The 25,325-nt window shown below is 43.4% G+C and overlaps 1 protein-coding gene across 2 annotated transcripts in view; it reads right to left on the reverse strand.

Annotated features, from left to right (window-relative positions):
- Positions 1 to 17,248, reverse strand: part of PIP5K1B (phosphatidylinositol-4-phosphate 5-kinase type 1 beta) — a 274,957-nt gene extending 257,709 nt beyond the window's left edge. Inside the window, exon 1 of one of the 2 annotated variants that reach the window (XM_046664880.1) lies at positions 16,776 to 17,248. The gene's annotated coding sequence lies outside the window, so the exon portion shown is untranslated. Of the gene's footprint in view, positions 1 to 11,843; positions 11,863 to 16,775 lie in introns of those variants that run through there. The other variant, XM_046664881.1, reaches the window with a different exon arrangement.
- Positions 17,249 to 25,325: the final 8,077 nt, after the last annotated feature.

Raw genomic sequence — 25,325 nt, forward strand, 5'->3', positions numbered from 1 at the left:
TCCAGCAAAACGTTCCCAGCTTTAAAACTTCTTGAAGTATTGCCTCTTCATGAGATACAACACGAGAGGTTCTTGTTGATGTCCTTTCCTTTCTCTCAACCCTCTACTGGCTTCTCATCACTCTAAAAATAAAACCCAAAGTCACCATCAGGTTTATAAGGCTCTACCTGCCTTGACCCCAACTACTCCCCTCCACTCCCTCAGTACCAGCCGTTTACCCAGTACCTCAAACGGGCTAAGGAGCTCTGCCTCGGGGCTTTGTATTTACTATTCCTTCTGCCTGGAATGCTTTTCCCAGCATAATTCAACAAATATTGAATAGTCCGTTTCTCCACTTTATTTAGATCTATGTTTGTGATAGATTGAATGTTTGCATCCCTCCAAAATTCCTACGTTGAAATTCTAACCCCCATGGGATGGTATTAGGAGGCAGGGCCTTTGGGAGATAATTAGGCCATGAAAGTGGAGCCCTCATGAATGAGATTGGTGCCCTTATCAAAGAGACTTGAGAGGGCTTGCTTCCTCTCCCTGTGCTCTCCCCAACGTGAGGACACAACGAGAAGGTGGCCATTTGCAAACCAGGAAGCGGGCCCGCATCAGACACCACACTGTCGGCACCTTCACAAATGTTTGCAGTTTCAGCCACCCAGCCTGTGGTATATTTAGAGCAGCCCGAGCTGCGATGTTCACGTATATTGCCCTCAGAGAGGGCTTCTCTGTCCTCGCTTTTTAAAATAACACTCTTTCACCACCACTACCCTCACTCTACTCCTTATCCTGCTTTATTTTTTCTCCACAGCATCTTGCATTAAATGACAGGTATTTTTCTTTATCATTGGCCTTCCCCACTAGAAAGGAATAATCTTAGTACCTGGAATGGTGTTAACAGGCACTCCAATATTTGTTGAATTATGAATAAACTCAAGTAAAGGACCTCTTTAGGAGACAGCCTTGGAGAACAAGTCATCTTAGGATCAAGGAGCATGCACTGCACGTACTGTGGCATGTCACACCCACCATCATAAAACAGTATAATAACATGGAGACATAACACAGTATCATAACACAGAGACACAACACAGTATCATGGCTAAGCGAGATGGCTCTGGAGCTGGACCACCTGGCTTTGAAACCTGGCCGTGTGACTCTCTCTTACTATCTCTGCTCCACCGTTTCCTCGCTTATAAAATGATGACTATATACCTACCTCATGGGTTGCTGTGAATATGTAACAAGTTTAATGCCTACTTATTGCTTAGAAAGTACCTGGAATGTCATAAGCACCCAAGTCAGTATTGGGTACTCATTAGCAATGACTGTCATTTTAGGGCCCTCCTTCCTTTATACAACTTTCTAAACCTAGACTATTTCCCACTATTTCTTATAATATCAGCTTTTACCCTCTACCCATTTTAGTTACCTCAAGCTGCTTTTTATCTTTATGTTCTAATTACCAATATACCGATGATTTATTTTTATCAAAGAAACGCATGTACAAACAAGGTAATATACCAAATGATGTACGAGGACTTGATGATTTTCCTGTTCCTGCCGCTAGTTCCATTCTCCCAAGACAACCATTCCTAAAATTTTGTTTTGGTCTCTTGGTGGTTATCTCCATCACTCTTGATAACTTGCTTAAATCTCTTGTTCTTGATTCATATCAGGGACTTTCCTCAGACTGCCCTGGCCTCCACCTGAAGTTTGATACATTATTGTTTCAATTCCCTTGTTCATTACCTTTGTAATTTTAAGTACTCAAGTCTTCATCTGTGTTTCCACTAACCTTTTTTTTTTTGAAGTAAAACTGTCTTTAATCACAGACATGATTGTCTTTGTAAAATTCTATGCATGCTACAAAAAAGTTACCAGAATTAATAACACATGAGTTTAACGCCTAACCAAGGAACATATAAGAATGGTAGATAAACACATGAGAAGATGCTCAACACCATTAGCCACTAGGGAAATACAATTTAAAACCACAGTGAGCCACCACTATACAGAGCAGAATATCTAAAATCAAAAAGACTAATCATACCAAGTGTTGATGAAGATGTGGAACAACTAGAACTCTCACATGCCACCAGTGGGAATGCAAGACGGCACGACAACTCCAGAATTCCACCAACTTTAACCACTATATCTTACTCTCCCATTTTAGGAGATGAGAATATTAGCATGTTTATCATCTCTTCTCTGCTTTCATATCCCAGCTTCTGTCAGCTACACTTTTACTCTTTTGAAGTTGCTACCATTTGCAATCTAGCCTGCAAGCATAACCAAATCCGCCATGCTTAGTCCAGTCTGACTCTAAGGGAAGAAGACTCAGAAACAACACCTGTGTGGTTATGATTATGCCACTATGCCCTTTGCCAGACTAAGTAAGGAATTAAGACTTGTCTCTTATTATAGATCCAATGTCATGACTACAGACCCAGTGTTGTGACTCCTATGCCAATGATGTTAAACTCTATGAGTTCCCCTCATTTTTGATCAGGTATTACCTATGTCAGTAACTGCAGCCAAACCCCTCTGCCATGTGATACAGGTCATCAAACTATAAATATTTCTATGATATAACTGAAGTTTTCATTAGCATTTGAGGAATGTCCAGTTACCCTCAAATAGCCTTCGAGATTTCACAAGTGTTAAAAGTGCTTTCTGGATGACTTCTAGGAGCTTCTCCTACTCCATCTAAATAGGCACTACTGAAACAGTGACCACCTCTGGATGTGAGGCATGGCTTTAGGTACTGTGGGAGGTGTGATAACGACAACCACATATCATACAATCTAAACTAAATAAGCAATGAACTTGTTTACTACATTGAGCAGCATGTCCTAGTTTAGACTCTATCATATAAATTATTTGCTGCCCACCAGCATTCCTTCTCTTTAACAAGTAAACATGAGTTTTTTCACTTTCTTCAACAAACCTCCATATCCAAGATTCATCCCTTTTTAAAGATAAAAGCACATTGCTCTCCTCATCCATGTTGAGCGTATGTTTAAATTCTGGAACTCTGATCAGACAGACGTTAGCAAAGCATCCCACTTGCACCCTTGGCCTCTGGGGATAGGGGAGGAGAATTCTTTTACGGGAACCTTATGACAGCAGATGCTACACTCTTTGCTTCAGATCTGCTTGCCCATGCGCTATAAAGGTGGCTCTGGAGCCTGACTTCCTTCTGTAATTCTTATGACAAATTCTCTAATGTGCATGATGCTTTTGTTCTAAGGAACTCAAAGGTCATCATTCCATTTGGTCTCACAAGGTGCCTTTGATAGAGGCCAGGAGGCAGTGTATAGATTCTCATTCCACAGATGGGGGGAAAAAAAGAAAAAAAAAGGCACAACAGAGATCAGGCCACTTGACCAGAGGTCATCAAAGTGTCAGGAGATGCAGGATGAGCCAGAATCTCTGCTTCTCTGACCAGAGCTCTTGCTGCATCCAAATTCAGCCTGTGCAAATGTATGCAAAATGTCACTTAAAAACCCAGGAAGTCCAACTCAATGAAACTAGGAGATAAACTCTGCTCACAATAAGCAATAGTAGGTATTGGTGGGGGAGGCAGCCAAAAGATGTATTCTCTTCCTCTGAAAGTTTAAAATAGTGAGACTGATAAAGGACAAGAATTCTGCACCGGTTTTGTAGACATTTCTGCTAAGTAAATTTTTTTCAGTGAGAAATAGAACACGGGCTACAAACACATTGTAAGCAGGCACTTGCTATTTTGGTCAAGGTACATCAACTGATAGAAATCCTTATAGAACTTTGAATTGTTCACCTTTCTACTCATTCTCCTAAAGGAGAAAAAAAATAATCAAAAAGTAGTAGGAGCAGCTAGTGTGTAGAAGGCACTGGGGCTGTTTGGCTGGGTGGGAAACACATGGGAGAAGACGTGGTCCCAGCTGTCTTGACTGAGTCGGCTTGGAGAAGTAAGCTGAGAACAAATGAAAAGTCACCCTCGAGGGAAAGTTCCAAAGGAAGGGTAAGAGCAAGAATGCCAAAGGGAAGGTGTGCATGAGAAATCACTTCTGAGTGAGTGTGGGGATCAGAGAAGCCTTCCAGAAGAGTGGGATATGTGCAGTGTCATGAAAATCTGATGCCATTTCCTTAAACAGAGAAGAAAACAGATTTAGTAAGAAAAGATGGAATGAGCAAAAGTATGGAGAAATGGACATGCAAATGAGATCAAATGAAGATGAAGGAATGATGTTGGTTCTCAGACATTTTCTCTTCTTAGTCTACAGACTCTTTCAGTGAAGTCTCGTTTAATCCCATGGATTTAACCACTGGTGAGAGATCACAACACTGTCTCCATCATGGGCCTCTCTCCTTGCATCCACATTCATACAGCTTCCTTCTAGATCTTCCACCTGGATGTTCTGTAGGTATCTCAATCTTATCCACTCCTATGGCTTGAATCACCGCCCAGAGACCAGTGACCATAACACAGCCAGTGTCTCCATCACAGACTGCTCTCCTTACAGCCACACTCCACCGAGATATCCCACAAGTATCGCAGATGCATGTTCAGGATTGGACTCACCATCACAGCCCTCCCACCTCTGCCACCACATATATGCTGCTTCTTCTTGGTGCTCTCTCTCAGTTGATCATCATTCTCCAATCTCTCCACCTACTCAAGCCAAAAGCCAGAGAGTCATCTTCTTTTACTCCTCCCCTTCCCTCAAAATTCATATGCAAGTGGTCACCAAGCCCTCCAACTTCTCCCTCCTAAATCTCAAATCTGCTCCCTCTGCCCCATCCTCATGACCTTAATTCAGGTCCTCATCATCTCCTGTGACTAGTCTCCCTGTATCTAGTCCCTTTCCCGGCTCATTCATCTCCCAAACTATAGCCCATGTTGCTGATCTAAAATAAAACATGAGCTCATGATTTGTCCATGAAAATCTTCTAGTTGTTGCCTCACTGCCTATAGAAGAAAAGTTCAAACTCCTGAGCATATCTAACAAGATGTCCATGTTCTGGCCCCAACACACCCCGCCAGCCCTATCTCCTTCCCCCTGCCTCCATTCTACCCATCATCAGATTACACAGCTCCAAAACACACTGACAACCTTTATGACTTCATGTCTTCTTACATATTGTGCCCGGAACTAAGAGGTCAGGAAATGGTAGTTACTGTCACTTCTATACTATCAAAGGACAACAATGACGATGACAATGATGAACAGTCAGCTAGGGCTAGACTGTGGCTGGTCTTACAGACCAACCAAGGCATTCAGATTTCGGGCATGGTAAAGCATCTAAAGATTTTGGGACATGGCAGTGACAAAATTATAATCTTGGTAGCAGGTATTACAACTGATTCAAAGGGGGTAGAGAGGGAGGTACAGAAGCTGTTTGGGAAGCTGCTCCACAAGTCCAAGGAAGAGGCATTAACATAGGAAATATAAGTGAGGAGAGCGGAGAATATGTTTTTTTAATTCCTCGGAACTTGGCAACTGCACAGAAACAAGAATGAACAAAATAAAAAGACTCCTCAAATTTCAAAAGTAGGTTAAAAAAAATGAGGGCATCTTTAATAAAAATTTAGAATTCGGGGAAGGAGATAAATTCAGGTTTTTAAAAGGTGACAGCTACAAGTACAGACTTCACAATAGAGGTACTTTTCATAGAGGTAAGACTTGGAATCACAAGAACAGATGAGTGGCGACAAGAGAGTCAGGTGTGTGTTGTTAAACTGCTCTAAATGCTACAGGCCAAAAAGCAAGAGGTGGAAAAAAACCTAAAATTTGGCCGTGAACAAGGCTGCTCATCGGGTTATGGCTCAAAGGAACTTGAGGTAGTGGCCAGGCTAGAAGCTAGGCTGTTGACATTTTAAGAAGCAAAGGGAAACTAGGAAGTTGAAGACGATTGTAGCCTAAGAAATCATTTACTCATTTTTTCGACAAATGTTAATTGAGAGCCAACTTTGCGCTGGAGACTTTTCTGGGTGCTAGGAATACAGGATGAACAGAACACAGTCCCACCCCTGGAAGAACTTTCCAGTAAAGGAGGCAGACCGTGAAGAAGCCAATCAAAATGTAACATCAGGACGTGTTGACCATCATCTCCAAAGCTGTTAGGCGCACATGTAAGGATACTTAACACTCAGTTCTAAAACGCTTCCAGAAGTCTTTTGACATATGTGGAAAATGACTATTCCTTATACAAACTTTGCACAAAATGGAATGATGCATCACGTTGACATTATAAATTGCCACGTAGGAGAGGGAGTTTGAGAAACTGCCAAACTAAACAACGAAGCCCAACTGTACACAAATCCTAAAAGCTGAATTTCCATTGTTTTCTATAAACAAACAAACTAAAGTCATGTTCTCTCTTAACCCTTAGTATCAAAGACTGATTTCCCATTTACTCCACTTTCCATAAATCTTGACCACTCTGTCTAAACCATGACTTAGGAAAAAACAATAAAAGGGAATCATTTCAATAGAGCTTGCCAAAGCAATGACACCACTGTTTTTCTGTTTCCATATTATGAATCCACAAGTCTAAGAACAGTCTGGTTCACATCACTCCTTAAAAATAAGTTAAATTTTTCATATTCACCTTATTTGCATTATTGTAGGTATTAAAGTTTGTTTTCCAATGGAAGATGAATACCAGGAAACTTGAGGCAATTTTCTATGGAATTTCTCCAATGGAAAAGAGAAATACCTCTGGCAATCTATAACCTCTAAAGGCAGGAAACATTAAAAATGAGACCAACACCAAAACACCCATAAATTACCACTCTGTTTAAGTTAAATGAAAAAGTATAGGAAAGTGTGCTTTAGACCACAATGTAGTAAACACATAAATACTTTATAAAAAGAAAAAAGAAACCACGACTATTTCAGCCTAAAAGGTAGCACTTTATTTATCTGAATAGCCTAAAAACAGGACATAAGAAAAACATGCTCCTTATTGGCTAACGAATTAAGTGAACGAAAAAGAACTAAGCTTGCTTGCTTTACAAATAGAACTCGGGGCCCTCCTTCAAAAACTGCTTTTTTCCTTTTTTAAAAGAATTTCAATTTCAATGCATCATATGAGTCTCTTTGTGAAACACAATTCACACAATATGGGTGTTATCTGGCTCCCAAGATCACAAGAGATTTTCAACAGCAAAAAATGAGTGAAGGGGCTATCACTGCTAAAAGCCACAGGGCCAAAAAAAAAAAAAATCAATAAAAGGCAGATAAGATTTTCAAAAATAGCAAAGTGGGGCCATTTGGTATAGGGACAAGGAGCCCTGCACCCCTGAATGGAGCCAAAAGCCATCACCTTATTACAGCATAAAAGGCACAGCCTCATAGTCTATTCGACATAAGCTATTAAAGAATCACGAGAGTGATAACTTCAAGGAAATTTTCTATACAAAAATTGGCTTTGATAAATTTTGACACTTAAAGGAGCAAGCAAACCCTTAGCAATCAGGAAATTTACTCTAGAAGTAAGACAGCCTGTCCGAAAGTTCTAAGCAGCCAAGAGTTCCCCATTTTAAGCTCCTTTCCTTTCGTGCTTGAATGGTCAATTAAAATGGGTGAGCATGATGTCTTAATGAATTTCAGGCAAAAAAAGAAAAAAATATGATGTCAAATTGTTCTTGATATATTTTTAAAGTAAGGTTTTTTTTTTTTCTTACAGCATTTAAGTTCTTGTTAAAATAAATTAGCATGAACTTTAGGGTGAGCATTATATGAAAAAATATACACATGCCCCAGTTTAAAGGCCATGTTTCATAATCGTAGCTTATTTATCCTGTATAACAGACAAGGCGGTCGGTCTTATGAGTTACTTTTCCTCAACTCCAAGTTCTATCTCCAAATTTCAATATGCCTTTTTGATAGAAATTAAAACTTTGAGGGGGAACCTTGTGGAGTTAACTCACAACCCACCATGAACCCATAGGAGAGGAAAGAGCACTGCATGAGGAGTCGTGGTCAGCTCCTCCATAAATGCAGGACTCTGGCCTGAGCTTCTGCACAGGCAGCACTGGAGGGGACAACAGATAGATTTGTGTTTTCCAAACTGCAGGTCTCAGCTCATCACTGGGGAGTAAAATTAACTTGGTGGATCATGACTAGTGTTTGGTAGAGGTTGGAGGTGGGAGGGAACGCATCAGGAAACACCAGAGCATCTCTCAGGTAGTATAGCTAAGCACTGTTCCATAAAACCTTCATTTTGAATATATTTATTATTTATATATTCATGTCTAAACTAGGTTTCAACATAGAATGTGCTTCTTAAAGGGCACTGTCTTAGCCATAAAGGATTGTGCAATGGACTGAATGCTTATGCGCCCAAAATTCATATGTTGAAATCCTAACTGCCAGTGTGATGGTATAAGGAGGTGAGGCCTTTGGGAGGTAATTAGGTCATGAGATGGGGGGCCCTTATGAATGAGATTAACGCCCTTATGAAAGGGACCGCAGAGAACTCTCTTGCCCTCTTTCTGCCATGAGGATACAATGGGAAGTTGGCAGTCTGTAACCTGGAAGAGGGTTCTCACCAGAACCAACCACGCTGGCACCATGATCTCGAACTTCCAGCCTCTAGACTCATGAGAAATAAATTTCTCTTGTTTACAGGCCACCCAATCTGTGGTACTTTGGTACTTCTCCTTATAGTTTAAGTGACACTGAGTAACTAAAAAGGCCATGTGCAAAGATTAAATGCGAGCTGAGCTTAGGCTAATTTATATTAACTAGTTTCTACAGGATCCTATAATCTTGCCTCTTATTCTATCCCAAGATGCCTAGAACATCAAAGATAATGCTTTTAGCCTCCAACTAACTACTTCCACAACAGCTGCTTTCCTCTCATCTAATTAGCAGTCTTGAGTTCCTCTTAAAATGAGTGCGTGCACCTCGGGGATTCCCAGAGCACACTAAAAACTTGGTATTCGGAGTGGGTTGGGCAGTCCCTAGGACCACACTGGAGTCTTCATCCTGTGCCTGCAAGAGCAGCTGACTTGAGTTATCAACACGGGACTGACCGCACTCCAGGAGAGCAAGAACATCAGAGTAGGACGCAGTTTGGAAAAGCAAGTCCTCAGAGGCTGTGTAAGGGTTCAAAAGGCCACCAACCTGGAGAGACCTGGGGACCAGAAAGATCTGCTTCTATGAGGGCTTGGCTTGGTGTGGAAGTTGAGGATCTGGCCAGGAGAGTCTAGGGTCCTCTCCAGCGATCTCAATTCCCCTGGCTGCAGTCCAGACAATGGATTAAAGGAAGGCCAGAGTGGACTCAGGAGCCAAGGGAGGCTATGGTTAGAATCCAGCAAAGAGATGAGAAGCTGGACTAGGACAGAACCAGCAGAAACAATGAGAAGCAGAGGGATGGGGAGATATTCAGGAAGCAAAATCAATAAAAATGGGTAAAAGACTAGATGCGGTGGATGAAAAGGATACGGTCAAGGATGACTCCCAAGTTTCTGCCTAGTGAGAGGAGGTGGCTAGTGGTGCCCATCACAGAGCTAGGCAACCCTATGGGGGACCAGAGATGGAGAGAAAAGATCACAATTCTGGCCCTAGACATGTAAAATTTAAGGTGCCTCTGAGATACCCAAGAGTAATGTCAATTATGTAATCTAGAGCTCATAGAGAGGCCTGGGTTGGAAATATAGATTTTAGATGCACTTATGTTTTCCTTTTTTAAACTCTTGTTCCAAAACTACATTTTGAGGTGCAACTGAACGAAGCAGAGTAAAGAATGTGGCCTTCAAAAATCACAAAAGCCAGGGCTGGAACCATCTCTTACTAGCTCTGTGCCCATGAACACATACCTATCCTGCCTAGCTTTCCATCTCCTTCTCTATCAGTGAGGATGCTATGGCCCACCGTCAGGAGCATGGTGAAGATGAAAAGAAACAGCCGTTGAGAAGTGCTTGGAATAGAGTAAGTTCTCAGCCATGTTCATCCTTGTTTGTATATCCCATAGCACCTGGTACTATCCTGGCCAAAAGGTCCATCAATATCTAGTATGTTGAACTGACCTGCAATATTCTAAGAATTGTCAGAAAACCACTGTTTCCTCTTCCTAGACAACCACTAGCTCTCGAAATCATTTCCCCACCTGGCATCTTACTGAACTTGTGCAAACACAAGTTATGCATGGAGAGTATCTTATCCCTCATCACCCACACGCCCTCATCCATCTCCCATTCCTGGGAGTACCAACCACTTGGCAGGGCCAGTGACCATCAAGAGCTTTTCTGTATCATCTAAAGTCCTAGATGACCAATCCACTCATATGAATTTGTTCTCTTGTGATCCCCTCAGCTCTGAGAAAAGCCAAGACTGGTTTTATTTCTCCCCTGGTATTTCTGGTGGAGCAGGCAGATGGCGGTGCTCTTCACACACCCCAGGATTCACCCGGGAATACTGAGCACTTCAGGAGGCTTATACTTGGAGCAACATGGTCAACATTTCCTGCCAATATTGAGTGTGTATCAGAATCACCTGGAGGCCTGTTGACATTTAGCTTGCTGAACCCCATCCCCCGAGTCTGATTCACCTGGCTGGGGTACCGTATGAGAACTTGCTTTTCTCACAAGTTCTCAGGTGATGCTGCTGCTGGTGGTCCAGGGGCCACACCTGAGAACCACCGCCCTGGCCTCTTCCCTGGTATCAGGCTATCGATGTACCTCACTTTTAAAGAAAAACCGGCTGAGGTTGGGAAGTTTTGACCTGAAGTGTCACAGGATTTGCTTTTCATGTTAACACCAAGGTGCCTTAATTAAGAATTGCATATGTTTCTGATTTAGGTATTTTAGATCCCATTTTAACAGTTTTCAACGTTTTGTTTTATGCGTGATAATTTCTGCTTATCTGTTCTCTACTAGTCATGTTTGAGTCAATGAAAAGGAAGAACTCTTTAAATTGAGACGCCGCTTCATACACAAGCCAGAATTTATTCACCTCAACGAGCAATGCTTCCTCCTTTGAGAAGACCTGCTTGTCATGCTCATGGAGTTGCCAGAGCTGGCCTTCAAGAACTGTCTTCACAGGTGAACCTGAGGTCAGCTTGAGTGACCTCACTGGTGGCCCAGTTCACCTTGACAGGATAGATGGGACTATTCATCGACTCATTTAAATATTTACGGGGTACCTGCTATGCATCAAGCACTAGCAAAACAATGTTCAAAAACCATGACCTGTACCCTCCAAAAGTTTACAATCTTGGGTTGAGTGCGAGTTTGGGCAGAGGTGACAGAAAAACAAGCAAAATACACAAACAAATAAGTATCCACTGTGATAAGAAAACATATGAAGAAGGTCCCCTTTAGGTCAGATGATCAGAGAGGGCCCCAAGAGGAGGTGACATTTAAACTGATTAACTTAGAGCAGCTTAAAGTCCCTTCTTGTCTGTGTAGTCTGAGCCAAACTCACTATTAAGCCACCCTTGGTGCTTTAAAAATGTTTAGCTGGCACTTATAAATAATAAAAAGAATATCACATTTCATATTTAGATTATTTTTTCTGCTAAGGAAGAAAAATAAAAGAATCATTCCTAGGCGTGTTGCCTAAAAGAAGGTTGGCGGTCTGGTGAATAAATATCATTTATGATAAAAAATGAAGAACTACTATGAACTATTGAAACTAGTGTCTATCAGACTGCCCGAAGTTCTAAAATAGTCTGGAAAATAGAATTATTAGAATTATGAAACGTCCCAAGGTTTTGAAGAGTAATATTCATCTGGATGCATAACTATTAAATCCTTGCCATTTGCCAGGCATAGTGCTAAGTTCCAAGAAGATAAGTAAAATATGATGCCTAACCTTTTCAACTGACAAACATTAGCTTAACACCTCTGATGTGCTTACCGGTCCCTCACGCAGGGCACAGCATTGCTGCTTTTCATTGCTGCTATTTTGTTTCCTTCCTTTATCAACAGATGTTACGACTGAACGATGCAGAGATCATGATGGTGAGCACCGTTTAAAAAAGAAAGGAAAAAAATGGCTATTGAATGTTGGAACCCACTACCCAACAGGTTGAATCTACTGCGTTTCTTTTGCCAGTCTATGAAGCAAAGAAACACATTTTTATGGCTAGCTGTAACTATCCTCCTGCCAAACCTCTTGCTCAGCGCTACCGGACGGCAAAGACTTAAACATCACCTAGTTCTTACAAAAGGGATGGACTTTCTACAGTGCTGTCTTGCATCTCAATTCAAGGTAATTACACTCCCTAGGCCCCCAGTGCTTGCAATTCCAACCCTTGCCGGAACCTCAATCGAAAGACACACATGCCCATTTCTCGTGGGGGCAATACTGCATTCTCAGTACCTTCTATTTCATTACAATTTCACAACTGACTTTCTAAACTTCTTAGAGAAAACAAGCGTCAAGAACTTACTACTCACCGATTATGTAAACTCCTCAAAACAAACTGCTCGCCCGTTGTTTATCCAGCTCCCTAAACAACACCGAAGACTTCCTACAAGGACACACCTCACACAGCTGTCCATTCAAAGACCAGCTTGTTTTAACTTAAAATGAGAATCCCAAGGCACTTCCAGCTGATTAATCATGTAGCCATATCCCCACTATTATCTACATTTCAAATCTTCCCAAGAGTAACCTAGTTTGGGTAGGATTCCTGTATTTCTCCTTCATCATCGTCTCCTTTATACGCCACTGATGAAGCTAGATGGAAGTAGATACAATGGTGAGTGCAAAACACAAAAATCAAGCCTGTTTTCCCCGGCCTACTCTTTTATGCTGAAAGGAACCTGGTAGAATAAAATACTTCATCAATGGCAGCCAATTGTTTACTATATACAGTACTTCAAAAGTGTCATCAATAGATTGTTTATTTTCAAAAGGAAAAAACTAAATAAAACAAAGGCTAGGTTTCCCCCCCCACCCCAATTTCCCTGGCATTTAGAAGAACTGCCTTAGATAAGCGCACAAATGAACAGCTGAGCTACATAATGTAGTGTTCTAACCGGGCAGCATCTAAAAAATAAAAGGACTGTTTCCAACTCCAGTTAACATACCTTACACAAAGAGAACATGTTTCTGCAACAAACACATTTAGGACTTGATGTTTAACAGAGTAACTAAAGAAGGCTCTAGCCATAGGAAAAAAATACTTTTCCAGGATATTAAATGTTCTGACTCACCATTCAACAGAAGTACAAGCAAAATGAAAATGCAAATTAAATGTATACATATTTATGACTTTACCTGCTGTATAACAGGGCCACCTTTGGCTTCTGGCTTTATTTACCAGGAAGAGAAGCCTGCAAAAGCAGCATACGTTTGAATTTCTATTCAAATAGCTTCCCCTCTCCAAGCAGTGGTTGGAGCAAAGTATTAATTCTGAGTCTGGTGATGTATATATAAGTCAAGAGAAGTATAGTGAATAGACGAAAATGAACAAACATTTTCTCCTTAATGGTATCTGTTTGGACAGGAAAATTTATAAATAAATACTAAACCATTTAAAAATGTGATGCCTCACAAATAATCACTAATAAACAGAAGTTTTCTCTTGACCCCTATGATTTCTAAAAGTCAGAAAATGCACCTTCACCATAGAAACCCTGGCACAACCTTGAATATGAACCTTAAGACTTCCACATTAGCTCTGGTCCTCCTGATAAACATCTGTGTGACCGTGAACAAGCCAATTCACCTCTGTAAGCCTCACCTGTCTCACCTACAAAAGGTGCGAGTCTCTGAACTAGTTAATATTTGAATTCTTTACCAGAAAGAAATATACCTCAATCCCCAATGGCTGGATCTGTTAATAATATTTAAGACACATTCTAATTATTTGTCATCCCTCTTTTAAACATAAACTAACTACTTTTGTGTATATAGGAAGAAGGAGCGGAAAGAAGAGGATTCTTAAAGGGAAGAGAAATAGGTTGGTTTTGTTAATTAGGTTCCCCCTCTGAAACCTCGAGCTAGTATTAGCATCTGCAGAAATTTACTCAAATATCAAAAAAGAGAGTGGTTGGTTTGTCGATCTTAAGACATACTTTTTCATAAAACGGCACAAGTCAATTTCTAGGGATGTATCTTTCAGCCAGCTACACATTACTAACAACTTAAGGGGGGAGGCAAGCAAAAGAGTATGATATAGCTGATGTGAGCCCACTGTCTACTCCGAGAAAGAAAACCTCTTCTTTATATGATATATTCAGGAAGGAGAGCAACAACGGGCACCTGGACCTGCCAGCTTCGGGAGGCACACCTCTTACAGGTAAATGATCTTATGGGTCAGCAGCTGTTGGGAATTTACAGGATGAGATGCTTTCTATGTTTTACAGAATGTTTTTTTTTAGTCATTTCATTTACATCCTTCATTCATTCAACAGCTATGTATTCAGTACTTACTGTATTCAAACCCTAAAGCTAAAAATAAGTATGAGCTGACTCTCTGGAATATTCAAGTAATCCCTGACATGTATTTTATAGTAGTTCAGCCCCTCAAAATATTTCCAAGTCAAATAGTAATCCTAAAAAATATAGATGCTAAGCAAAATGTACTTGGAATTTTCTTTCTCTTCATTAAGTGGAATGTGGTCAAGGGGAGGAGGGCGTAAATTACAGGTGGAATAGATAATTAGCTAAATCAGTTAATACAGGGTAAAAAGCTTTCTTCCTCTAAGGAAATAACATTGGATTACAAAGATAATGATAAGCATTATAGAATGCTAAAACAAGAAAGAGAAAGATAATTCAGTATGAACCTCTTGTTTTATATGTGGAAGACGAGGCTCAGAGGTGACATGATTTGGCTCAGGTCATAGAGCCAAATACAGTGCCAGGACCAGAACCCAGGTCACCAGCAGGCATGCTAACAGTCCCTAGTGTACTGCAGTATCCAGAATGTGTCCTCATTGCTATCAGAAATGGAACAATGGCATACTCCACAAAGCAATGGACCAGACAACAGGAGCTCTGCATTCTAGGCTTGTAAACTCCACCAGGTTAGATACGATACCATGGAAAACTCCCATCACTTGTCTATACCTCAGTTTCCTCAAATGTGTACAGTGAGACTGCGCAGACCACAATAAACGCAGAAGCACTGTGGCCACTGTAAAAACCATATGCAAGTACAGAACCAGCATCCGGTGGTGACAGTGGGGGTGTGCGGGATTTCAGAGAACGTGGCTGTGACTCTAATTCCAGCCATTTGTTACCTCGCTAAGTCCCTGAACCTGTGGCCTGACGCTCTTCCTGTGAACCTGATTAATAATCTTTGCCCTGCCTCCCTCGGAAACAGAATTAAACGAGAACACTGGAAAGCATTTACAAATAGCAAGGCATTGATGCAAATGTAAGGTATTACTACTAAATCTCTTTAGTCTTAATTTGGTCAAAAATGTAACATGGTTATCATTCAGTTCTTAACTGTTTTCCTTCTCAACTAAGCCGTATCAGTCTCAGACTGATCAGCTTTCTCAAGGGTCCTCATACCTCTCCACTCACATTACCAGACACAGAACGCACCGCTTCCCTCAGCTCACAGATCATGAATGATGCTTACTCAACTTCCCACTGGCACGGACTTGGCTGAGAAGGGTTTTTTTCCAGGGCCTCCTTTCAGCTGAAAATGTTCTGACAAAAGCTTCCATGAACACTATTCTGCTTCACATTAGAGCGGTAATGAAACCAACCCTTCGGCTTTTCTCCCTTCCGACAACTGCAGAACATTCTGCCTTTCCACAGAACAAGAGAGAAGTCTGGTGGATGTTCTTCACCAGACGGGCAATAGGGGTTCCCACATGGGCGCGCAGGAGTACCTATGAGAGGACCACTTCTTCGCAGGAGACTGACACAACTGGTCCCTTAACGGCCATTCACCTTAGAGCTGGAGTCTCCAGCAGGATGAGAATGTCATAGAAAGATAGTTGGGGGGGTGGGAGGGAGTGGTATTTTTGGTCTGCAACACTCTGCCTTTCAAAAGCATCAGAGTAACTAGCATTTCCTTGTTGAGAGCCCTGATTTCCGCAGATCAGATGAATGAATTCATCAGCCTATCCAAACAACTTCTCTGGAACAGGTTTCTACCCAACCACGCTGGGCACCAGAGACAAGTAAGCCGTGGGGGATAAAATGACAACAGGCTCATCTGCATAGATGAGAGATAAGCAGACATTTGTCGTCTTCTGTTTTGGCGACTCCTGGCACTGGCCTGGCAAATCAAACCCTGGCATTCTCCCTCTCCGTTCCCCCCACACGTCCACCCCCCGACCCAGCTGTTGAAGCGTCACGTTGACGGGGCTGGGGGAGCGAAGCAGAGGAGACGCAGAAGTCTGTTGCTGCATTTAGGCTGGAAGCTTACCGCATCTGTTCAATCCGGCTCCAGCGCCAGAAATGACCAGAACACAGACTCGCAAGCCCCTCTGGAGATCCCAAGGGCGCCTAACAAGTTCGCCGCTGTTTAATTCCCGGGGAGGGTGGTGGGAGAGCCCGCCTGCTGCTGCCAAACTCAGCTGGTTCCCCTTAAAAGGGAGGGGGCTCCTGCTTAAGTGAGCCCAGAGTGATCCCCGAGTGTCACTGCGGCCCCGGGGATCGGGTGGCTGCCCGCGGAGAGCGCGCAGCCGTGGCCCCCGCGGAATGATGGTCCCGCTTCCATGGCCACGCGCACCCCCTCTACCCTACCCCTAGCACAAGACGGACAAAGTGGGAGCGTAGCGAGCCCGTCAGGATTCATGAGAGACCCAGAGCCTCCGAGCCTGAGGCCAGAGGAGGGTTTAGGTAGGAGGGGCCGGGGACGCGCAGGAAACTTACCTCACCCGGGCAGCATTCGGGCGCCTCCGCTGTCGAGACCAGTTGCGCCACAGTCTGCAAGTTATCGGGATGTTGTTGCCTCCCCTCCGCGAAGGGAGAGCGGGGCAGGCCAGGGGCGGGAGGGTCGGCGGGGCGGGGGCGAGGGCGGGGCGCAGCGCCGGGAGCCGGCAGGTGCCGGGCCCGAGCCTTGGGGCCAAACTCGGCCCGGACGCGCCTCGGCGGGTGCGCGCGGCTGCGAGTATGCAACGCGCGCGCGCCGCGGCGAGTGTGTGTGTCCCCGCTTTCCCCTTCCTTCTCCGCCCGTCCTTCGGCCAGACTGGGCAGCGAGCGGCCGCCCAAGCCCCGGCAGCTCGAAGCGGCTCTACGGCCCGGCGCAGCCTCGGCGCGGCGCGGTCGGGGGCGGGGGGCCAGGGAGCAGCGGCGCCCCGGGCTCGGCGCGGGCGCGGATCCCGGCGCAGTGCGCGCCCGAGGCTGAGCGAGGCGCTGAGAGAGCAGTCTGCGCGGCTGCTGCCGCGGCTCCGGGAGGCTGCAGGCCCCGCCTGCCGGCCGCCAGGCTCTTCCCCTTTTCTCTCCACCCCCTTGCTCCATCCCCGCACGCCCTGCAGAGAAGCCAGACCGGTTTGCAGCGGCGGCGGGAGTCTCCGCCGCAGTCGGATTGGGCGCCCGAGTCGGGGCATGGGGACACTGTGCTCCGTCATGCCCCAGGGTGCCCAGGACGGATAGCGCGGGTGGGGCGGGCGCCTCAGATTCGGTCGGTTCCTCCAAGGCTCGCCGAGGGCTTCCCGGCGGTTCTCAAAGTCTTGCAGCCCCGATACGTAGGGCTGTGTTTGGGATAGAGCTTCCCCGTTCCTCAGGGCACTGAACTCGGCAACGCCTGGTTGCCTGCCCGCTGGACTCTACTTGCGGCGAAGCCCGCACTTAAGCACAGGTGCCACCTCCACCAGGAAGGGACAGGCGAGGATTACCAAGGCGATGGTGTCTCCCCTAGGAGAGCAGGTGTGTCCCGGAAGTGAGACCTACCCAACAGGCAGGGTAGGTTGGCGAGGGGGTCGTAGGAGAGAGAAGGCTGGAGGGACGTCAAGAGCGAATGGACTGTGATGGGGTGGGAACTAAATTTTACTGATAGTGCTGAGTGGGCCTGGGGGCATTTACAAATTGTATCTCACCTGATGTCAGTGGAGAGAAGAGAGGGTAGGCGCTAGATTTATAGGAATCTCTTGGAAAAATACTGTTCTGGAAGCTGTAGCAAAATTTTCTTAATAGGAACCGAAAGGTAGAGGATCTCTTCCAGCTGAATCGAAGCAAGTGGTATTTCTCACCCTCATCGCTTCCTTCCACCTTACCCTTCTTTAAAAATCAAACACACTGATGGAGAACGTGGGGTACATTCTGTCTGAGGAAGACCGACCAACATTTCATGGTCCTTATCCTCAGATATCCCTGGCTTGGTGAGCCAAAATGAATTGCCGTTGAAAGGATATTCTCTTAGTTCTCGGCAAATGAAACGTTTCAGTTTTGAAGTCTTTTTGTACCTCCCACCCTGCACTTTGGGTAGGTCTGTTGTGGTTTAATATCAGTTTAGAATGGAATGCAGTAATTCCTTGGTAATGCAAATATCTATTATTCTTAGGCCCGTTTTTTCCAGACTACTCCCAGATGTGTCTGGCCATCACTGGGAGTTTTAGGTCTTCACTTGTTTAGGACCTTGTGACTGGTGTCTGGTTTTATCCTGGCATCCTAGGCTCTTCAAAGCTCAGAGCGGAAACACACGTCTTAGCCCAGCTTGCTCACTTTACAGATAAGAAAACTAAGACCCAAAGACATTAAGTGACCCGAGGGCCAGAACACAGGTTCCTTGACTCCCAATTACTGAACGATAAGTAACAGAAATGTTGGATTAACAAGGTTCAAGATGGGGTCGATAGAGGGGACAATGGAAGAAAGCGGAACAGATCAAAGAACCCTTCATGCGCCTGGTGTGAGTCACTGTGTAGGGGGCAGCACCGCACTGCTCTAAGGAGCAGGCTGGCTGGGATAGGGGAATGGTAGTCCCTGTCTCCCCTCTCTGCTCCTCAGATGTCTGCTCTGAAGTCCAAGGAGTGGAAATCAAATCTGCTTCTCAGAGAGGGAGTGATAAGTGAAAATGCAAAGTCAGTTGTCAATATTTCCTGGGAAGGCAGAGGAGGTGAAAACAGGTAAAACCCAACTTAAATCAAAGTGGATCAGAGGTGGTCAAACACGTTACATACAAATCCACGCATACAAATGCACACAGCTGTCCTTCCCTATTAAGAGCCTGATTGACTCCTTTCTGTAAAGCACAGATGCTAACAGCCTTAGGTTTCCGGAGAGAAGTCACAAACAGACTGCCCACTGGCTATTTAGAGAGCTAACTCTATTACTTTGTTAAATAGGATTCCAAGGAACTCCTACAAGAGCCTTAAGATCATTACTGTGAATTAATTAATGGAACGAGGGACCATATAGTATGAGACCTGATATTTCTTCCTGATTCTATGTCTAAATCTATCAACAAGAATTTGGGAAAGTTACCCTCTCTTAGAGATAAAACAACCTCAATATCACTAGCAATAGTGACTTGGCCAGAAAATCTGGAAACATTTAAAAATCAAAAAATACTCATCTAATTGTTTTACTTAATTTCAAACATAATTTCTCCAGTTGATTCCAGATCTTAGTTCAGAATCTTAGTAATGCTAATTTAATACTCCTCTATGAGAAACATGCATAGATTCCTTATAGTAGATTTGATGGCGTTAATGGCCCCACATAATGACCTCCCTTTATCCAAGTCTTTTCCCTCCAACTTTGTAGTCCCCTCCCACTCTGGGCTCATCCATATGATTTACTTCGGCCAGTGAAACAATAGCAGACTTGATGTAAATGAAAGTTTGAAAAAATCTTTGTGCAACAATGAGACACCACTATGCACCTATTCAAGTTTCCAAAATCCAGAATACAGGCAACACCAAATGCTGTGGAGGATGTTGAACAATAGGGACTGTCATTTATTGCCAGTGGGAGTGCAAAAATGATACGGCCACTTTGGAAGACAGTTTGGAAGTTTCTTACAAAACTGAACATGCTCTTACTAGATGATCTGGCAGTTGTGCTCCTTGGTAATTACCCAAAGAACTTTAAAATTTGGGTCCATACAAAAACTTGTACATGGGTGTTTATAGCAGGTTTATTCATAACTGCCAAATCTTGGAAGCAACCAAGATGCCCTTCAGTAGGTGAATGGATAAATAAACTGTGGTTTATCCACATCCAGTATTATTCAGCACTGAAAGAAACGAGCTATCGAGCCATGAAAAGTCATGGGGGAAACTTAAATGCATATTACTAAGTGAAAGAAGTCAATCTGAACAGGCTACGTACTGTAGGATTCCAACTATATAGCATTCTGGAAAAGGCAAAACTACAGAGGCAGTAAAAGATCAGTGGTTGCCAGAGGTTGGGGGAGGGAGGGATGAACAGGCAGAGCCCAGAGCATTTCTAGGGCAGTGAGACAATTTTAGTATAGTGTGATACTATAATAGTGGATATATGTTATTATACATTTGTCCAAAACCATAAAATGTGCAACACCAAGAGTGAACTCCAATGTAAACTATCGTCTTTGGGTGATAATGATGTGTCAGTGTAGGTTCATCAGTTGTAGCAAATGTATGCCCCACCCTGGTGGGGAATATTGATAATGGGGGAGGCTGTGCATATGTGGGGGCAGGGCATATATGGGAAATCTCTGTACCTTCCTCTCAATTTTGCTGTGAACCTGAAACTACTCTAAAAAATAAAGTCTATTTTTTAAAAAAGTTTGTGTACTTTTGCTTCCATTCTTGGAGTTCTGCCATCCCCGGGAGAAGAAGCCCAATGGAGGATGAAAGACCCTGTGGAACAGAGCTGAGTCATCACAGCTGAGGCCATCCTTGACCAGCCAGCCCTCAGTTGACTGCAGAGGTACACGCAAGTCCAAATGAGATCAGCCAAGCTTGGTCCAGATCAACAGCACCATCGCCCAACTCATAGCTTCATGAGAATTAATAATATATGGTTGCTGTTTTAAGTTACTGCTTCAGTTATCTGTTCTTGTATAACAAGCCACCCCAAAACTAGCAGCAAAAACTACCACCATTTACTAATTCTCATAATTCTGTGGGTCAACTGGGCTCAGCTCGGCACTGGCTAGGGTCACTCACTGGGCTGCATTCAGGTGGCCCCTGGCAGCTCAGCTGAACTGGAAGGTCTGAGAGGTTTTACTCACACATCAGGTATCTCAGTCTGCCTCCACATGACCTCTCTCTGTCCACGTGGCTAGCTTGGGCTTTCTCACAGCATGTGGTCCTCTCAGCAGGGGGGTCAGACTTCTTACATGGCAGCTGGCTTCCAGGAGGGAGGAACTAGAAGCTGCCAGTTCTCTTAAGGACTGAGCTTGGAAGTTCTAGAACATTACTTCTGCTTCATTCTATTGGTTAAAGCAAGTCAGAAGACCAACCAGATTCAAAAGGAGGGGAAATAGACTCTACCTTTTGATTTGAGGGGCAGCATGTATATACAGGAAGAAAAGGGCCTGATAGCAGCCATTTTGGGAGATCACCTCACCTGATTAGATTTGGGGTGGTTGTTATTCCATAGTAGACATATTCTTCTAAGCTATGGGACTTTGGGCTAGTTATACATCCTTTCTGGACCTTTCTACAAAATGAGGGAGATGGAGATTCTCTCTGTCGCTACTGCATATTTAACTTTTCTTTAGTGGTATCTCAAGGGCAAACTGAAGTCCAATAAATATCCAGAAAGGGATTTCCTGAAGGAATTTGTGGAGCATTGGTCAGCTACGGGAGCTTCTAGCAGTTCATCTGCCATTTATTCTTCCACTAGAAAAACTCCAAGAATCCACGTGAAACGCATGCATTGCCTCCATGGACATCACACAGTAGAAAAGTAGGGCCTGCATCCTTCATAACTCCTGAAGGATCATCGTTCATCACATCACCTTCTCTTTCTATAAACTTCATTTCTAAGCAGACAAGAAAAGCTGAATGCTTAGCTGGCTATCCTATATAACTCGAGATGGTAATCTCAGAGGACCAGTTTACCCTGGGGCACTACGTGCTCTAAGTTCAAGTTTGCTCTTAAGTTTAGCAAAGGCTTGAGTACCTCACCCCCAATTCCCTTCCTTCTCTTTTGTGCCATCTTCTCTTTTCCCTAGCTTTGCTTTCTTTTCCTGCTGCATCTTTTCTTCCTTAATCCTATCTATCACCTGTTTCCTCCTCCTGCTTTCTCATCCCAGCTATGTCCCTGCGACAGTGAAGTCTGCTTTCTCTCTTTGCTTTGGATTCCTTGGATTCAGATTCTTGTCTGTATCTTGAGAGTGTTGGACGAGATGCTCTGAAAGGTCACTTACAAGCCTAACAGTCTACAATCCTTACACACCTTCTGCAACACATTCAGTGGCAAGGCTTCAAGGGGGTTGAATATTACGGCCCCAGAACCCTTTACAAGAGGTGCCCATGTATCTCAACCCTTCTCAAGTGATTCCCAATACCTCAGTACTTTTTTCCCAAGTTTTTGTTTTAATTAGAAAACGTGCAACTCTACCAGCCAGAAGCCCTATTGAACTCATTATTCTTTGCCCAGAAGTTAGCATCATCCTAACTGTCCTCAAAACTACATGATGGTTCTATTCTTCAGCCAGAAACAACGTGAAAACCGGAAGCCCAATGTTAGCAGGCATACAGGTCTGACCCTAAAAAAGTTCTCCAAAATACCTGGTAACTCATCTACGAAATATGAAAAAGAGCTAAGAAAGGTTTCCCTAACAAATTTGTACCAAAATACAAAATTATATGCATTGAGATTATAATTATGTGAAAAAACATGTACACGAATAACACTTGAAAGAGAACAATTAAAGTTTTGTGCTAGGGTGGGAGAATTCAAAGATTTAAAACTTTTTGATGTTATGTTGTTTCCACATTTAAAAAATAATGCATACACCATTAAAACTTCTAGTCTGATTTCCTGTACAGTCTGCTCTCTGTTGAGTTCAGTTACTCCTTTTCTCTTCCTTATCTTTTTCTTGTCACAAACAGACTCACATGCATGCCTTTTCTAGGTGAACTTTCACCTTTCCCGGAAGATACAAAAACAACATGAACGTAACAGTGTTTGATTTGAAGAGTGAACAAGAAGTGAGAGAATTTCAGAATGGAGGGGAGAAAGAAGGAAAAGAAATAGAGAACTGGCAGAATAGCATAGAGAACCAAGCTGCGTTTCAGAAAGCATCCTAAAGGCGTGTAAAATTTATACACACATTTTATATATCAAGTCTGAACTTGGGTTTTAACGAACCTGAAAGTCAAGCTCTTCATAAAAGAGAAAGAAACCCCCATTTGGTTGAAGAGGCTGGTTTAAAAGCTTGACATAGGGGAAGGAGGCAGAAATGAGTCAGCAGTGTTCCTCCAAACGTCACAAAATCTATTGGAACAGGGTGTTGAAACAATTTACCTAAAGTCACAAAATCCAGAGGCAGAACCAGGAATAAAACCCAGAGTTGCCCTCTTATCCTCAGAGCAGAAGGTGATCTGCAGACTGGGCCCTGGATTCTTCATGACTGAACACAGGTTTCTCATGCCCAAACCTTCTTTGTTTTAATATGTGAAATACTCTGTATTCTACCTCTTTGAAACATTAAAAAAATTTCTCATCAATAGTGAACACGTTTGATGTCAAACGGGTCACAATAAAAGGATACCAAGAAACAACGGAGTCTACTGGGAAAGCTGAAAAAGAAGGAAAGTAATGAATTCAACAAAGACACCCGAGCTTCCTAAGTAGAAGCAATAGTTGGCCACTCAAGACATCAGCATAGCTGAAACCTTCCTGGAGCCACCTTGGGAAGGGCTTGAGTGCTTACAGTGAGTGAGACGAGCTCCTACCTTGTCTGGAGGGGCAGCTTCCAGGGCCAAGACTTGCAGTTTTCCAGCTTTGCCTTCTGAAGGGAGGTGATACGCATGATGCTAATGACGCAATAAATACTTGCTGAAGAGAAGTGAATGTTAACTTTAGTCACCAATGAAGCCTGCATTAAGATTTCACAAGTCTTCTGTGACATGTCACTATGTGAAAGCACCGGGAAGACAGTGTTGATTTTTGCTTTTATTTCTCAAAAAACTTAGGGACTTTCCTAGACTTGCAACCATTTAGGCAGAACCTTACTAGCAAGGCTCTCCTCTTGGTGGTATTTGAATTTGAATGCTTTGCTAGCGAAATGGAGCTCTTATTCTGATGCCCTTTTAAAGACACTGTCTACAAGCTGTCACAGCAACCTAGAATATTTTGCTGCAGTGGGAGATAGAAAAAGGAAATGTATTAATCAGGGTATGCAAGCTGCTGTAAGATATAACCTTCAATCCTCAATTAATGTGGATTAATACAATAAAGGTTCATTTCTGGCTCATGTCTCTGTTCAGGATGGTTTGGTGGTGGGGTTGGCCTCATGCAGTCATTTAGGGACCCTGTGTCCTTCCATCTTGTGGCACCATTATCTTCAACAAGTGGCCTCCAAAATCCCTGCTGAACTGGAAGAGAGAGTAAAGGATTTAAGATGCCAGGTATGGAAGTGACGAACATCACATTCACCCCCATTCCACTGGCCAGAACTCAGTCTATGGTCTCATCTACCAGCAAGAAGTCTGTAAAAAATATGTCTAAGTGCTGTGCCCAGGAAGAAGAGAGAGCATGGGTGTCAGTGAGCACTATATGCTCTCCCCAGTGCGCTGAATTAAAGGCAAATCATTCCTCTTGAGTTTATTCTTGCACAGCTATGATTGGACACTTAGGAGGGAGAATCTTCAGTAGTCAGATTTATTCTCCCTTGCTTGTATCCTGGTGTTTTTCCTGGTGTTTTGGATTGGAAGCTACCTGTTGTATGTGTGTAGTTTTGGATGGCATTGCTGTCTTGGAAGTGTTTGTGGACATACATGGGAACATAAAGAGTCAACAGCCTATATTGTTACAGAAAATTGAACACTTGAAGCAAGTGTAAAAAGAAGTCTCTTCTGGAGCTCTTACTGTGAGGAGAGTGCTATTTATTCCATTATCACGAGAGAAAGTGGAATCTGTGCAATCAGCTTTTGAAGTTGCTGCAACTGGAAACTCTGGAGCCTTTGGGAGGAAAAAAAAAGATGAAAAGAAACATAAGTCATAGCTCTATGTGCAGTCAGCTTGTCCTGATGGCACGGGTGATCTCAGGAGAAAGGATTATAATGAGGGGAAGAGAAAGAGGACGGGGTAAGCAGAGGGATGTAGTTTTTCTAGCACAAATGCCCTTTAAAGAAAAATATGGGAGTTGGCGAGACTGTGGGAATTTACAAATACTTTCAACCAAAAGGCAAAGCCATACTATGAAGATATAAGTAGAAAAGTTTGGAGAGTTGCCCAGCTTCTTCATACTACGTGAAATAGAGAGAGAGAGAGTAAGATCGCAGCAAAGGACCTGGCTGCATCCTCTCCAAGTTCTAC

This window comes from Equus quagga, chromosome 6, assembly GCF_021613505.1.
Source record: "Equus quagga isolate Etosha38 chromosome 6, UCLA_HA_Equagga_1.0, whole genome shotgun sequence".
NCBI lineage: Eukaryota > Metazoa > Chordata > Mammalia > Perissodactyla > Equidae > Equus > Equus quagga.